The following is a 14,376-nucleotide window of genomic DNA, read 5'->3' on the forward strand; positions in this document are numbered from 1 at the left end:
TAGGGTTAGGGTTAGAAAGGGTTAGGGTTAGGGTTAGGAAATTTAGGGTTAGAGTTAGAGTTAGCAAAAGTTAGGGTTAGGGTTAGGGTTAGGTTTAGGGTTAGCAAAAGACAGGGTTACTGTTAGGGTTAGGGTTAGGGTTAGGGGTATGGGTAAGGGTTAGGGTTAGGAAGAATTTGTCTCAGTGCGCGATCTAACAATCGCGGTTTTAGCCCATTCTGGACACGCAGCGGTGCCCAATAAGCCCCTCTCAGGCTATAAGCCCGATTCATTGCCCACCGCTGTGTGAATCTTTTGCTTTTTCTCTTGGGTCTCTGCTTTTGCTGTTGCTGTTCTGTTGCGTGTCTGGCGGAATACCCACCGCCGTCCAGTATGTACTCTGCTTCTATCGAGCACTGTCCCCTAACCCCAACATTAAAAGAGAGACTGGGAACTATGCGCAAACCCTGTTCCCTAACCCTAACCAAGAGACTGCAAGCTATGCGCAAACCCTTTTCCCTAACCCTAACCCTAAAAACGAGACTGCAAGCTATGCGCAAACCCTTTTCCCTAACCCTAACCCTAAAAACGAGACTGCAAGTTATGCGCAAACCCTCTTCCCTAACCCTAACCTTAAAAAAGAGACTGCAAACTATGCGCAAACCCTTTTCTCTGAACCTAACCTTAAAAAAGAGACTGCAAGCTATGCGCAAACCCGATTCCCTGACCCTAATCCTAAAAAAGCGAATGCTTTAGGGTTCGGGTTAGGGTTAAGGTTAGGGTTAGGGTAGGGGTTAGGGGTTAGGATTGGCGTTAGGGTTAGGGTTAGTCAGAATCTGTCTCAATGCGCGATCTAACTATCGCGGGTTTACCCCATTCCAGGAACGCAGTGGTGCCCAGTAAACCCCTCTCGGGCTATAAACCCGATTCATTGCCCACCGCTGTGTGAATCTTTTGCTTTTTCTCTTGGGTCTCTGCTTTTGCTGTTGCTGTTCTGTTGCGTGTCTGGCAGAATACCCACTGCCGTCCGGTATGTACTCTGCTTCTATAGAGCACTGGCCCCGCCCACTGGGTGGAGTCAAGAGGTGGAGTCCGTGTTGATTGTTCTGCGTCACTGGCTCCGCCTACTGGGCAGAGTCAGTGCTGATTGGTGTTACAACCCGCCCCAGGAAAAGGGGAGAGGGGGTAACTCAGGTTTTTATTAATAATTCCCTTGGGGTGGATTAAAGTGAAACGACACTAAATAATCGGTGTCTGAAAACATATACTGGCAAGGTTTATTTTAACAATTCTGTATCAACAGGCATGCTAGCAGTTTGGGTACTGTCATACCACAATGTGACACAGAGATAACCTTTGGGGGGGGAAAGAAAATGCATAGGGGAGAGAAAGGCAGGATAAGAGCAAGGGAGAGTAAGAGAAAGAAAAGCTGAGAGTGGACAGATGCATATAGTCACCGCCCACGGGGTCCAGCGATGCTTCCATGTCTGTCAGTTGAAGTGGTGGCCTTGATCTGCCGGGGGTGAAGGAGGGAAGTCCCCATACTCCAAGAAGTTATGAGTTATAGCCATGATTAGTGTCACGGACCATGCCTCGAGCCTCCAACATCTCGAGGGTTGCAGTCTCTCTTCTAAGGTTAGGGAACAGGCTTTGGGCATAGCTTGCAGTTACTGTGTGGACCAATTGTCAGAGACTGAAATGGTTAATGATTTATGCATTCTAGGAGACGTTTCAGGCTTTTGACTTGCATGATACCTCTGATGAGCAGTTGGGCCCCTCCCTCCCTCCAGTGTTGACGGTGTGAAGCCCTGAAAAGGCAAGAGCTGAGCTTACAGGCTTTTGAATGTTGATATATCTGATGAGGAATCAGGCCCCTCCCTCCCTCTGCTATGAGATGTTAGGGTTAGGGTTAGGGTTAAGGTTAGCAAGGGTTAGGGTTTAGGTTTTAGGGTTTACGGTTTGGGGTTTAAGGTAGCGTTAAACCATCATTTTCTGGGTATAGGCCCGATAGCTTAATTAGCTGACCTTACTAGAAAATAATATAGAGGGAGTATAGAGGATTTTGATTCCTTTAGTGTCGGTTCGATTCCTACTTTTCTAAACTTAGGAAATGAGAGGATTGGTATACCTCTATGTTTACTTTATCATAGTAACCCTTTTGGATTCAGGCACATTTCCTTGAGTGTCTTAGGTAGGGGGGTAGGCCTGCATAGGAGATAGGAAGGCTGGTATGCCATAGGCATATGTTAGGGGTATGAGTTGATCATATCGGAATCGAGGGTAAGAGGCACGGATTCATAAGAATCCTGCGGAAAGGAGGAGGGGTTTTGTAGCTAAAGTAGGGGGAATGAGTTCTTGAGGGAGATTAAGTGAGCTGGGGTTTAGGAATAGAATGGTTGTGAGTGCATTTATTAGTATAATATTAGCATATTCGGCAAGAAAAAACAAGGTGAATGGCCCTGCAGCATATTCTACGTTGGACCCTGAGACTAGTTCAGATTCTCCTTCTGTCAGGTCAAATGGAGCGCGGTTTGTTTCGGCAAGAGTGGAGATATATCATATTATTGCTAAGGGCCAGGAGGAGAAAATGAGGTAGAGAGGTTCTTGAGTTGTAGCTAGGGTATTGAGGGTGTAGTTACCACTAAGGATAATTACGGATAGGAGAATAATGGCTAGGGTAACTTCGTAAGAGATAGTTTGTGCGACTGCTCGGAGGGTGCCGATTAAGGCATATTTTGAGTTAGAGGTTCACCCTGATCATAGAATTGAGTAGACTGCCAAGTTAGATAGAGCTAGAAGGAAGAGTATGCCAAGGTTTAGGTCAGTAAGGGGAAAGGGTAGGGGAAGTGGTGTTCAGATTGTAATTGCTAGGAGAAGGGCTAAGATAGGAGTAGATATAAATAAGTAAGGGGATGAAGTTGATGGACGAATTGGTTCTTTAATGAATAGCTTTACTCCATCTGCTATAGGTTGTAAGAGGCCAAATGGTCCTACAATATTAGACCCTTTTCGGGCTTGCATATAACTTAGAATCTTACGTTCAACTAGGGTAAGAAATGCTACGGCGATGAGGATGGAGAGAGCATAGGATATTGATATAATAAAGTAAGTGAGGGTTAAGTGAATTGTCATGTGGTTTGTGTTGGAGCTAGGGAGAGGATTTGAACCTCTGGGTAAAGGGCTTAAGCCTTCTGCATTTGCCAAGCTCTGCCACGCTAGCGGTCCTTTTCTAGGAGGGGGTTATGGTGGAGCTCTTAGTAATTTAGTTGGGTTCATTACTGGGTGCGAAGGCGTGCTTGTGGCATAGGCCTTACTTCTTCGATCCTTTCGTACTAGAAGGAGTTGTAACAGAGATAGAAACCGACCTGGATTACTGCGGTCTGAACTCAGATCACGTAGGACTGTTAATCGTTGAACAAACGAACCCTTGGTAGCGGTTGCACCACTAGGATGTCTGATCCAACATCGAGGTCGTAAACCTCCTTGTCGATGTGGGCTCTTGAAGGAGATTGCGCTGTTATCCCTGGGGTAGCTAGGTTCATTAATCAATTATATTGGGTCTGGTTACTATTAGCACGTTGATGGGTAGTTCTTGGTTAAGATGGATTGTCTGATATTTGGAGGTTAAGTTTGTCTCCAAGGTCGCCCCAACCAAAAAATGCACACCAGCAAAATCCCGGGGGAGTAGGCCCTGTGGGTGAGTATTGTTTATGGGAGTGGTAGCAGATTTCAAAGTTCCACAGGGTCTTCTTGTCTTATGGGGTTATTCCTGCTTTTGCACGGGAAGATCAATTTCACTGATTATCTGTAGGAGACAGCTAAGACCTCGTTAAGCCATTCATACAAGTGCCGATTTATGGGACAATTGATTGCGCTACCTTTGCACGGTTAGGATACCGCGACCGTTGAACAAATTGTCACTGGGCAGGCTTCACCTTTAATACTTGGTTTGCTAAAGGCTATGTTTTTGGTAAACAGTCGGGCCTTGGATTTGCCTAGTTCCTTTTACAGATTTTAATCGTCTTTGGGGGCGCTCCATAGGTGGGTTAACAGAGTTTTGGGTATAAGGTCTTGTTAAGGTTAAAAAATATCCTGTGGATTGTTAATAATGTTGTAATGTAAACTTGCGCCATAGAGGGGATCCCTAGTTACTTATTTTAGCATAAATTCTCTTATTTAATATAAGTTGGCCTATTGGGGAAGGGGGAGTCATGAGGAAGTTTAGATTTTTTTAGGTGAGGAGCTTTGACGCATTCTTTAATGGTGGCTGCTTGAAGGCCCACAATTAAGCTGTAATTAAATTTATCCACTAGGGGAGAGTGTATTCTTTTTTAAAGGAGCTGTACCTCCTTTAAATAGCCCTTAATTCGCTTCATGTGGGTTGAGTGTAGTCCTGGGAGGTGAATTAAGAGGGAACTAAGATTCATTTCATAGGCAACCAGCTATCACCCAGCTCGATTGGCTTTTCGCCACTACTAACGAGTCTTCCCACTCTTTTGCAACAGAGACGGGTTTGCTCAGTAGATAGCTGCTCGTAAGTAGCTTGCTTGGGTTTTGGGGAAGCAAGCTTAAATTGGCGTTTTGCTTGGGTAGTTCTCGCTAAATCATGATGCAAAAGGTACAAGGGTTGGTCTTTGCTATTTATTGCTTGGTTTGTCATTACTATTTCATTCTTCCCTTACGGTACATGATCTCTATTGCGTCTTGAGTTTACCTTTCTATCGCCTAGACTAGGTTGAGTGAGAGAATGTTTTGATTTAATGGGTAGTATTAACTTAGTTTCTATGTAATCTGGTAGAAGAGCTAGAGTTAGGCTTCAAGGCGATCTGATATGGAACAGATATCTTTCAGGTGTAAGCTGAATGCTTTAGTTATAGCTACGTCTTAGTAGACTAAGTGCACCTTCCGGTACACTTCTCTTGTTACGACCTGCCTCATCTCTAGCTTAGGGGTTTATTATAAATAAAATTAATCCTAGCTTGTGAGGAAGGTGACAGGCGGTATGTACGTGCTTCAGAGCCAGCTTAAAGGAGGCATTATTATCCTGCTTTACTGCTAAATCCGCCTTTTAGGAGTGATTTCACACTCCTTGTCGTGAGGTATTCTATGCTAGAAAATGTAGCCCATTTCTACCATCTCATGAGCTATACCTTGACCTGTCTTATTAGTGGGATGTTGCTGTTGTGCCCACTGTTAAACCCTCAGTTTAGGGGTGGGCTGACGACGGCGGTATATAGGCTGATTTGGCAAGGGATGGTTGGGTGTATCGTGGGTTCTCGGTTATAGAACAGGTTCCTCTAGGTGGGTTTGGAGCACCGCCAAGTCCTTAGAGTTTTAAGCGTTTGTGCTCGTAGTTCTCAGGCGGATGCTTAAGTGGTGAAAGCATCGGGATTTAGGGCCAGGCATAGTGGGGTATCTAATCCCAGTTTGTGTCCTGGCTTTCGTGGAGTTTTGTTGATCATGAAGCTAAGATCATTTCTATGGGAGTATTGGATGCATCTTGTGCTTATAACAGCTTGGTTACATTTCAGTCTTAGTTGAAGTGATAATGAAAAACCACTCTTTACGCCGTATAAAGTTAATTTGGGTTTCTTGTGTGACCGCGGTGACTGGCACAAGATTTACCAACCCTGGTAAGTTGCTTTAACTAAGTCAAGTTTACACTTATTGCTTAATATTAATTACTGATGAAAACCCGTGGGGGTGTGGCTAGGCAAGGCGTTTTGGGCTACAATTGGAGTGGTGTGCCTGATGCCTGCTCCTGCTGTCTTTTTAAGGTGCTGAGGGCATTTTCACTGGGATGCGGATACTTGCATGTATATATTTGGCAAGAACTAACTGTAAGGTTAGGACTAAGTCTTTTTTGTCCTTGGGTATGTGTAATAGCCGTCTTAACATCTTCCGTGTTATGCTTTATTGTAAGCTACAAGGACTAAGGCTGTTATAGGCATAGTGATTATTATTTGTGCTTGTTTTAGTTGTAGTAATAGTTGATATTGATTTAGGATTTGTTTAGTGGTTGGAGAAGTAGTTCTAGTGGATAACAAGAATGTGTTGTTGAGAAGTTAGAAGAGTAGAAAGGGGCAGGATTGTAGTGTTGTGGGCGGGTTTGTTAAGGTTTATGTTCTTGTAGTTGAAATTACAACGATGGTTTTTCAGGCCAAAGGTCTTGGATAGAGGTCAAGCAGGAATTGTTATGATGTACTTTATACTATTTTTAAGTGTTAGTTTTATTTTGGGAGGACTAGCAGTTGCTTCCAGTCCTTCTCCATACTATGCAGTAGTGGGGTTAGTGTTGGCGTGTATTGTAGGGTGTGGATGGTTAATGAGTTTGGGGGTGTCTTTTGTATCACTAGTGTTATTTCTGGTATATTTAGGTGGGATGTTAGTGGTTTTTGTGTATTCGGTTTCATTGGCAGCAGATCCATTTCCTGAGACCTGAGGGGACTGGCAGGTTGTTGGGTATGGTGCTGGGTTAGTTTTAGTGTTGGGGGGTGGGGTGTTTATTATAGGGCTATCTGAGCTAGAGTGGTTAGGGATAAACACGGTGGATAGTGGGGGTGTTTTATCTATTCGGTTGGATTTTGAGGGAGCGGCTATGTTTTATTCTTGGGGGGTGGGACAATTTTTAATTGCGGGCTGGGGTCTGTTGCTGACGTTGTTTGTTGTGCTAGAACTTGTACAAGGGTTGTCTCGTGGGGCAATTCGGGCGTTTTAAGGAGGTGTGGTTCAGAGAATAGTTTAATGAAAATGCCAGCTTTGGGAGTTGGTGATAAAGGGACCAACTGTTAAAGGTGTATGTGGGTGGAATATTAGTTAGAGTAGTGGGGGCGATTAATTGGGGAGGTAAGAGGGTGAAAGGAAATGATGGGGTAGATTAAAGTGTAAACAAACAAATGAACAAATGAATGATGAAAGGAAATGATGGGGTAGATTAAAGTGTAAACAAACAAATGAAGAAATGAATGATGAAAGGAAATGATGGGGTAGATTAAAGTGTAAACAAACAAATGAACAAATGAATGATGAAAGTGTGTTAAAAAAATTTAACAAATTGATGATGCAAATGTCTGAATTGGAAAATTAGGGGAATGGAAAGTTTGTAAAATTTGAAATTTTTGTTAAAAAATTTAAAAACAAAAATTTATGATGAATAGAGGGAAAGTCCCTAGATCATTGCAAAAAATGACAAAATTTTTGTCATTTTTTGTGAAATTGACGACAAAAAATATGTCTGGCGTACATTAATTAAATTGCAACTTGATTAGAGACGTAATGGAAAAACCAAGCCAACAGCACGTGACAGTGCATCAGTGCAACAGTATGAGACCGAATAACACTTGAAACCATATCATTAATTTTCACGCGAAAGTGAGAAAACCGCTCGCCGACCATAAGGGGTCCATGTCAACCATATATGGGAGCCCCCTGGCAGAGCACTCTGAAGGGCTTAATGAGATCTACCCCAAAAAAAAAAACCAAAAGTTTAGAAGAGAGAAAATGCCGCGATCACGAGGTCCAGGTTGGCCGAACATCCCCAACCATTAGTAACGGAGCGCAAGTTTAGGAAAATTAAGCAAGTTATGGCCCTGACCGAGGAACCAGAGGCGACAAAGAGCAAGTTATGAGAGTGGGTTATTGGTGGAAAGGGAAAGAATACACCTGAAGCTGGACATGATAAACATTACTAACGCCGGGTTGCTGGTTTCTCGTGAGGAGTACGACTAATAAATAACCCAGCACTTCTTGGTTGGTACATAGAGCAAGGTTAAGTGGTGAGTGGTCCATGGACCATGGATTTTAGGTTCTGTGACGTTCCTCGTATTGAGAAGGATTTTATGCGAAAATTAGCAGTTTTAGGTTTTAGTTCGTTTGGCGGGATTATTCCTAGAACATGACATGTTATGTCCTTGTGTGGGAATGTGCCTAGATCTGTGAATGACAAGTTTTGGATTGTATGGGAGATAGTATGGAAATTTGGATGGTTTTTGCAATAATAGTATGTCAGATTTTCCTACATGCATGTTATGTCTAATGTGGTGGAGGATGCTATGCAAAGTAATACCGTAGGGTATGGGGGGAGGAGGGGATCCCTCCCCTTGATGTACGTGTTGATTGGAAAGTTGGGGGGTGCTTGGATATTTTTTGGAAAACTCTAAGAAGGGGGCGGCCTTCAGTCTTTGGTTTACAAGACCAACGTTTTTTATAAACTATTAGAGTGGTTAGAGATTGAGTATCTTATTTTCTAGGAGACTAGTAATGGGGAATAAGATGAGAATGATTGTGAAGTAGGTAGCTGAGGCGAGTTGTCCGATGATAATAAATGGATGTTCGACTGGTTGGCTACCGATTCATGTAAGGATTAAAAGATTTGTTACTAGGATTCAGAATAGAAGTTGGGAGAGAGGTGGGAAGGTTATAGTTCGTTGCTTTGATATGTGGAGGAATGGGGCTAGAAATAGAATTAAGACGGAGGCGGCTAGGGCTAGGACTCCTCCTAATTTGTTGGGGATTGATCGTAGGATAGCATATGCAAATAGGAAGTACCACTCAGGTTTAATGTGGGGAGGTGTTACTAATGGGTTTGCAGGTGTAAAATTTTCTGGATCTCCTAAGAGGTTGGGTGAGAATATGGCAAGTGTTATTAGAGAAATGAGGAGGAACAAAAGGCCTAGAATATCTTTTATTGAGAAATAGGGGTGGAATGGGATTTTGTCGCAGTCTGAATAAATACCTAAGGGGTTGTTTGAGCCTGTTTCGTGTAAGAAAGTTAAGTGGATGAGGGTGAGACCTGCAATTAAGAATGGGAGGAGGAAGTGGAGGGCAAAGAACCGGGTAAGTGTAGGGTTGTCAACTGAGAATCCTCCACAAGCTCATTCTACAAGTGTTTGGCCAATGTAAGGAATTGCTGAGAATAGGTTAGTAATTACTGTAGCGCCTCAGAATGATATTTGGCCTCATGGGAGGACATATCCTACGAAGGCAGTTGCTATTAGAGTTAAGAGGAGAATAACTCCTGTGTTTCAGGTTTCTTTATATAGGTAGGCACCATAGTAGAATCCTCGTCCAATGTGTAGGTAAATGCATATGAAGAAGAAGGAGGCGCCGTTTGCATGGAGGTTTCGGATTAGTCAGCCGAATTGAACATTTCGGCATGTATGGGCGACGGACGTGAATGCCAGGGTGATATCCGCTGTATAATGTATTGCTAGTAGGAGGCCAGTGGTGATTTGGATTGTTAGACAGATGCCAAGAAGAGATCCAAAGTTTCATCAGGCGGAAATGTTTGGTGGTGTTGGGAGGTCAATTAAAGAATTGTTGATTATTTTTAGAAGGGGGTGATGTTTTCGTAAGTTAGGGGCCATTAATTCTTAGTTCTGTGTAAATAAGATTATAATTAAGATAGAGAGAGCGAAGGATCCTAGATAGGTTTTGATTAGTCCGGAGTGTAGAGTAGTTGAGATTTTGGATACTTTGAGTTGAAGGGTCGCTAGTCCGTCTGGGCCTATTTTTTTATATCAGGATAGGTCGATTAAATGGGATGCAATGTTCTGGCCGTTGTTTAGGAGTTTAGTAGAGCTGAGGCGGTGTATAAGGGGGTTAAAATATCCTAGAGTGCTGGAGAAGTTTATAGTGATATTTTGTTTGGGGGCAGAGAAGGTATGTGTGAGTTTTGATAGTTCTAATGCCAGAATGATGCCTAATGTTGTAATAATGATAGCAGTGGTTTTTGTGACCAGTGGTATGGTTATAGGAGGAGTTTTTGTAGGGGAGATATAAGAGGTAATTAATAGACCAGCTATAATACTTCTGAGAGCGAGACGAGTAATTGGGTTTGTGACTGCTGGGTTGTTTTCATTGATGGGAGTAATGGAGGGAATCCGGGTGTAGTCAGTTTGTACTAGTAGGGCTATAGGTAGGCTGTAAGTTGCAGTAAAAGCTGTAGCTACGAGGGTTAGGAGGAGTGCTCAGGTGTTTAGATAGGAGGTGTTAAGACTTTGGATAATGAGATCTTTTGAGTAAAACCCTGCTAAAAATGGTGTTCCTATGAGAGCTAAATTTCCGATTGTCAGGCATGAGGTAGTTGTAGGGAGTAGTTTCTGTAATCCTCCTATTTTTCGAATGTCTTGTTCACCGTTAAGGCTGTGAATGATAGACCCAGAGCAAAGGAAGAGTATGGCTTTAAAGAATGCATGCGTAGAGATGTGTAGGAAGGCTAGTTGAGGTAGATTTAGGCCAATAGTGACTATTATTAGTCCTAGTTGGCTGGATGTAGAGAAAGCAATAATTTTTTTGATGTCGTTTTGGGTAAGAGCGCATGTAGCGGCAAATAGGGTGGATAGGGCACCTATACAAAGGCACATAGTTAGGGCAATTTGGTTGTTACATAATATGTGGTGAGTGCGAATAAGTAGAAAGATTCCGGCAACTACTATTGTGCTGGAATGGAGTAGGGCAGATACAGGGGTTGGCCCTTCTATAGCTGCTGGGAGTCATGGATGCAGGCCAAATTGGGCGGATTTACCTGTGGCGGCTAGGATGAGCCCTAAGAGAGGGAGAAGGGATATTTGGTTTGGGGAGGATTGCTGTTGAATTTCTCAAGTGTTTATTGAGGATGCCAGTCATGCTATGCAGAGGATTAGTCCAATATCCCCAATACGGTTGTAAAGTACGGCTTGAAGTGCAGCGGTGTTGGCTTCTGCTCGACCGTGTCACCATCCAATCAGGAGGAAGGATATAATTCCGACTCCCTCTCAGCCGATAAATAAGAGGAATATGTTATTAGCGATGATTAAGATGAGTATTGCAATGAGAAAGATTAGAAGGTAAAGAGAGAATTTTGTGGTGTGGGGTTCTGAGGCTATATATCATGTTGTAAATTGAAGAATAGATCATGTTACGAATAGTGCAATAGGAAAAAACGTTAAGGAGTATTGGTCTATTTTAAGGCTAAAAGGGATTTTGAAGTTCGCAATAAATTTTCATTCTCAATAGAAAGTGGTATTTTCCATATTTAAGTAGATGGAGAGGATTATGGGAATTAAACTAACTATGAAGGAAGTTTTAACAGTGTGTATGATGGTTGTTGGAGAGTTTAGGTAGTTTTTGGATAGGAGGGGGAGTAGGATGGGTATAGAGAGGGTAACCAGGGTCAAGAATATAGAGGTGTTGAGGATTAATGGGAAGTCCATTACTTTTACTTGGACTTGCACCAAGATGAATGGCTCCTAAGACCAGTGGATTGCTATTATCCTTTAAAAGTAAGGGGGCTGAGGTCTTAGGCTCAGATGCAAGAGTTAGCAGTTCTTGTTGGTTAAACCTCCCCTCGGCAGGCAAGAAGAGTTTAACTTCTATTTTTAGGATCACAGTCTAATGTTTGGGTTAAAACTATGCTTGCATGTGGGAATTCCTGAGATTAGCTCTGGTTTTAGGATGAGGAGGAGGGAGGGTAGGATATGAAGTGTTGTAAGGAGATGTTCTCGTGTATTTGAATTTTGGGTGGTTGTAATATAGGTTGGAGTTGGACCTCGTTGGGTTATAAGGAGTATGTAGAGGGTATAGGCTGCAGTTAGTAGAGTTGTGGCTCCGGTTAGGATAATGGTGAAGGTGGATCAGTTGAAGAGTGCAATTATGATAGTTAATTCAGCTATCAGGTTAGTGGTAGGAGGAAGGGCTATGTTTGTTAGGTTGGTTAGGAGCCATCAGATTCCTGTTAGAGGTAAAAGGGGTTGTAGGCCTCGTGTTAGAAGGAGAGTACGACTATGTATGCGTTCATAGTTTGTATTAGCTAGGCAAAATAGTATGGAAGAGGTGAGTCCATGTGAAATCATTAGGATTATGGCCCCTGAAAAGGATCAGTGGGTTTGGATTATTGTTGCGGCAATGACTAGACCTATGTGGCTTACTGAGGAGTAGGCGATTAATGACTTAAGGTCGATTTGGCGTAGGCAGATGGAGCTTGTCATTAGTGCCCCTCATAAGGCTAGGGTTAAAAATGGGTAGTAGAGGTAGTCTAATAGGGAGTTTGTAATTACTGAGGTACGTATAATGCCGTATCCCCCAAGTCTGAGGAGGAGCGCAGCTAGGAGTATGGATCCTGTGATTGGTGCCTCTACATGGGGTTTTGGGAGTCATAGGTGTAGTCCGTAAAGGGGAGCTTTCACTATGAAAGCGAGCAATAGGGCTAGACTTGATATGAGGCCTGTTCAGGAGTTTGTAAGAGATGAGTGTGAAAGTTTTATTATAGTGATGTGTATAGTTCCTGTTTGGGTGTGAAGATAGAGGATCACTACTAATAGGGGAAGAGAACTAATTAGTGTCTAAAATAAGAGGTAGATTCCAGCACTTAAACGTTCTGGTTGGCTACCCCATCGTGTGATTAGAATTAGGGTAGGGATTAGGGTAGCTTCGAATGCGATATAAAATAATATCAGTTCTAAGGCTGAGAAGGCCAAGATAATGAATGGTTGGGTGAGGATTATGGTTATGGTAAAAATATATTTTCGTGTGGGAGGTTCTTGTTGAAGGTGATTTTGGCTTGCCAGGATTATAAGAGGTAGAAGTCAACAAGATAGAACTAATAAGGGGGATGAAATTTGATCAGTTCCAAGTCATGGTGATAGGTTTTTGCTAGGGTAATAGGTTGAAAGAAGTCATTGTAAGCTAGCGGTTGCAATTAAGAGGCCGTGCGAGGTGACATTGAGTCATAGGAATTTTGGAGGAGATAAGAGGGTCATGGGGAGTAATATGACTGTGGGGAGAATAATTTTTAACATTGTAGAAGGTTTAGATTGTGTAAATGATCCGATCCGTGAGTTCAGGTGGAAGCTACTAGGACTGCTAGACCGGTGCCTGCTTCACAGGCTGAGAATGCTAACATAAGAATGGGCATTAAGGTGGGGGATGTTGTTTGGGTTTGAATAGGTCATATGGAGAGGGCAATGTATATTGATAGTATTATACTTTCTAAGCATAGCAGGGCAGAAATTAGGTGTATTCGGTGAAAGGCTAGTCCTAGACTACTTAGGGTGAAGGCAGAGTAGAAGCTTAAATGCAGAAAGGTCATTGAGAAAGTCACGGGGTAGGACTGTGGTTTGTTGAGCCGAAATCAACTGTCTTTGCTAGACTAACTTTCTGAAGTTATTCTGCTCATTCTAAGCCCCCTTGAATTCATTCATAAATTAGCCCTAGTGTGAGGAGGAGAATGACTGTGGAGGTTCATGTTAAGGTAGTAAGGGGGGAGAGGAGTTGAGTAGCCCATGGGAGGGGCAGTAGGAGGGCAATTTCTAGGTCGAACAAGAGGAATAAGATTGCGACAAGGAAGAATCGGATTGAAAATGGGAGGCGGGCAGAGCCCAGTGGGTCAAAACCACATTCGTATGGGGATAATTTTTCTGAATCTGGATTTATTTGAGCTAATCAAAGGTTTAGTGAAGTTAAGATAATACATAGTGATAGAGAAATTGTGAATATAAAGAGGATGATGTTAATTGCCTTTCTCTGGTTTTGATCCAGATTTTAGAGATTGGAAGTCAATTGTAATTAATATACTAGAAGGGCAAGATCCTCATCAATAGATTGTTATGTAGAGGAACAGTCAGATAATGTCAACAAAATGTCAGTATCAGGCTGCTGCTTCAAAGCCAAAGTGGTGGTTGGATGTGAAGTGGAATTTTACGAGGCGGAGGAGGCAAATCAAGAGGAAGGAGGATCCAATGATTACGTGGAGACCATGAAATCCTGTGGCGACGAAAAAGGTTGATCCATAGACTCCGTTGGCAATTGAGAATGGAGCTTCATAATATTCTATTGCTTGAAGTGCTGTAAAGTAGAATCCTAATAGGACGGTTATAAGTAGGGCTTGGGTAGCTTGGTTCCGATTGCCCTCTGTAATGCTGTGATGTGCTCATGTGACAGTGACTCCTGAGGCTAGGAGGATAGCAGTGTTTAGTAGGGGGACTTCTATTGGATTGAGAGGTTTGATTCCTATAGGAGGTCATTGTCCTCCGAGTTCTGGAGTGGGGACTAAGCTGGAGTGGAAGAATGCTCAGAAGAATCCTAGGAAGAAGAATGCTCCGGATGTAATAAATAAAATTATTCCGTAACGTAAGCCCTTTTGGACTGTAAGGGTATGGTAGCCTTGGAATGTGCTTTCTCGTACGATGTCACGTCATCATTGGAGTATCACTAGGATTATAGAGAGTAGGCCTAGGAGTAAGAGTTGGATAGAGTTGTGGTGAAATCATATGGCTAACCCAGAGGTAGTGAGGAGGGCGGCTGCTGCTCCAAAAATGGGTCAAGGGCTTGGGTCTACTATGTGAAATGAGTGGGCTTGGTGTGTCATTAAGGGTTAAATGTTTTCTTGTAAGTAAAGGCTTAGAAGAAGTACAAAGACAT

This window comes from Manacus candei, unplaced genomic scaffold (assembly GCF_025592945.1).
Source record: "Manacus candei isolate 608988 ecotype Guabito, Panama unplaced genomic scaffold, ASM2559294v1 h1tg000129l, whole genome shotgun sequence".
NCBI lineage: Eukaryota > Metazoa > Chordata > Aves > Passeriformes > Pipridae > Manacus > Manacus candei.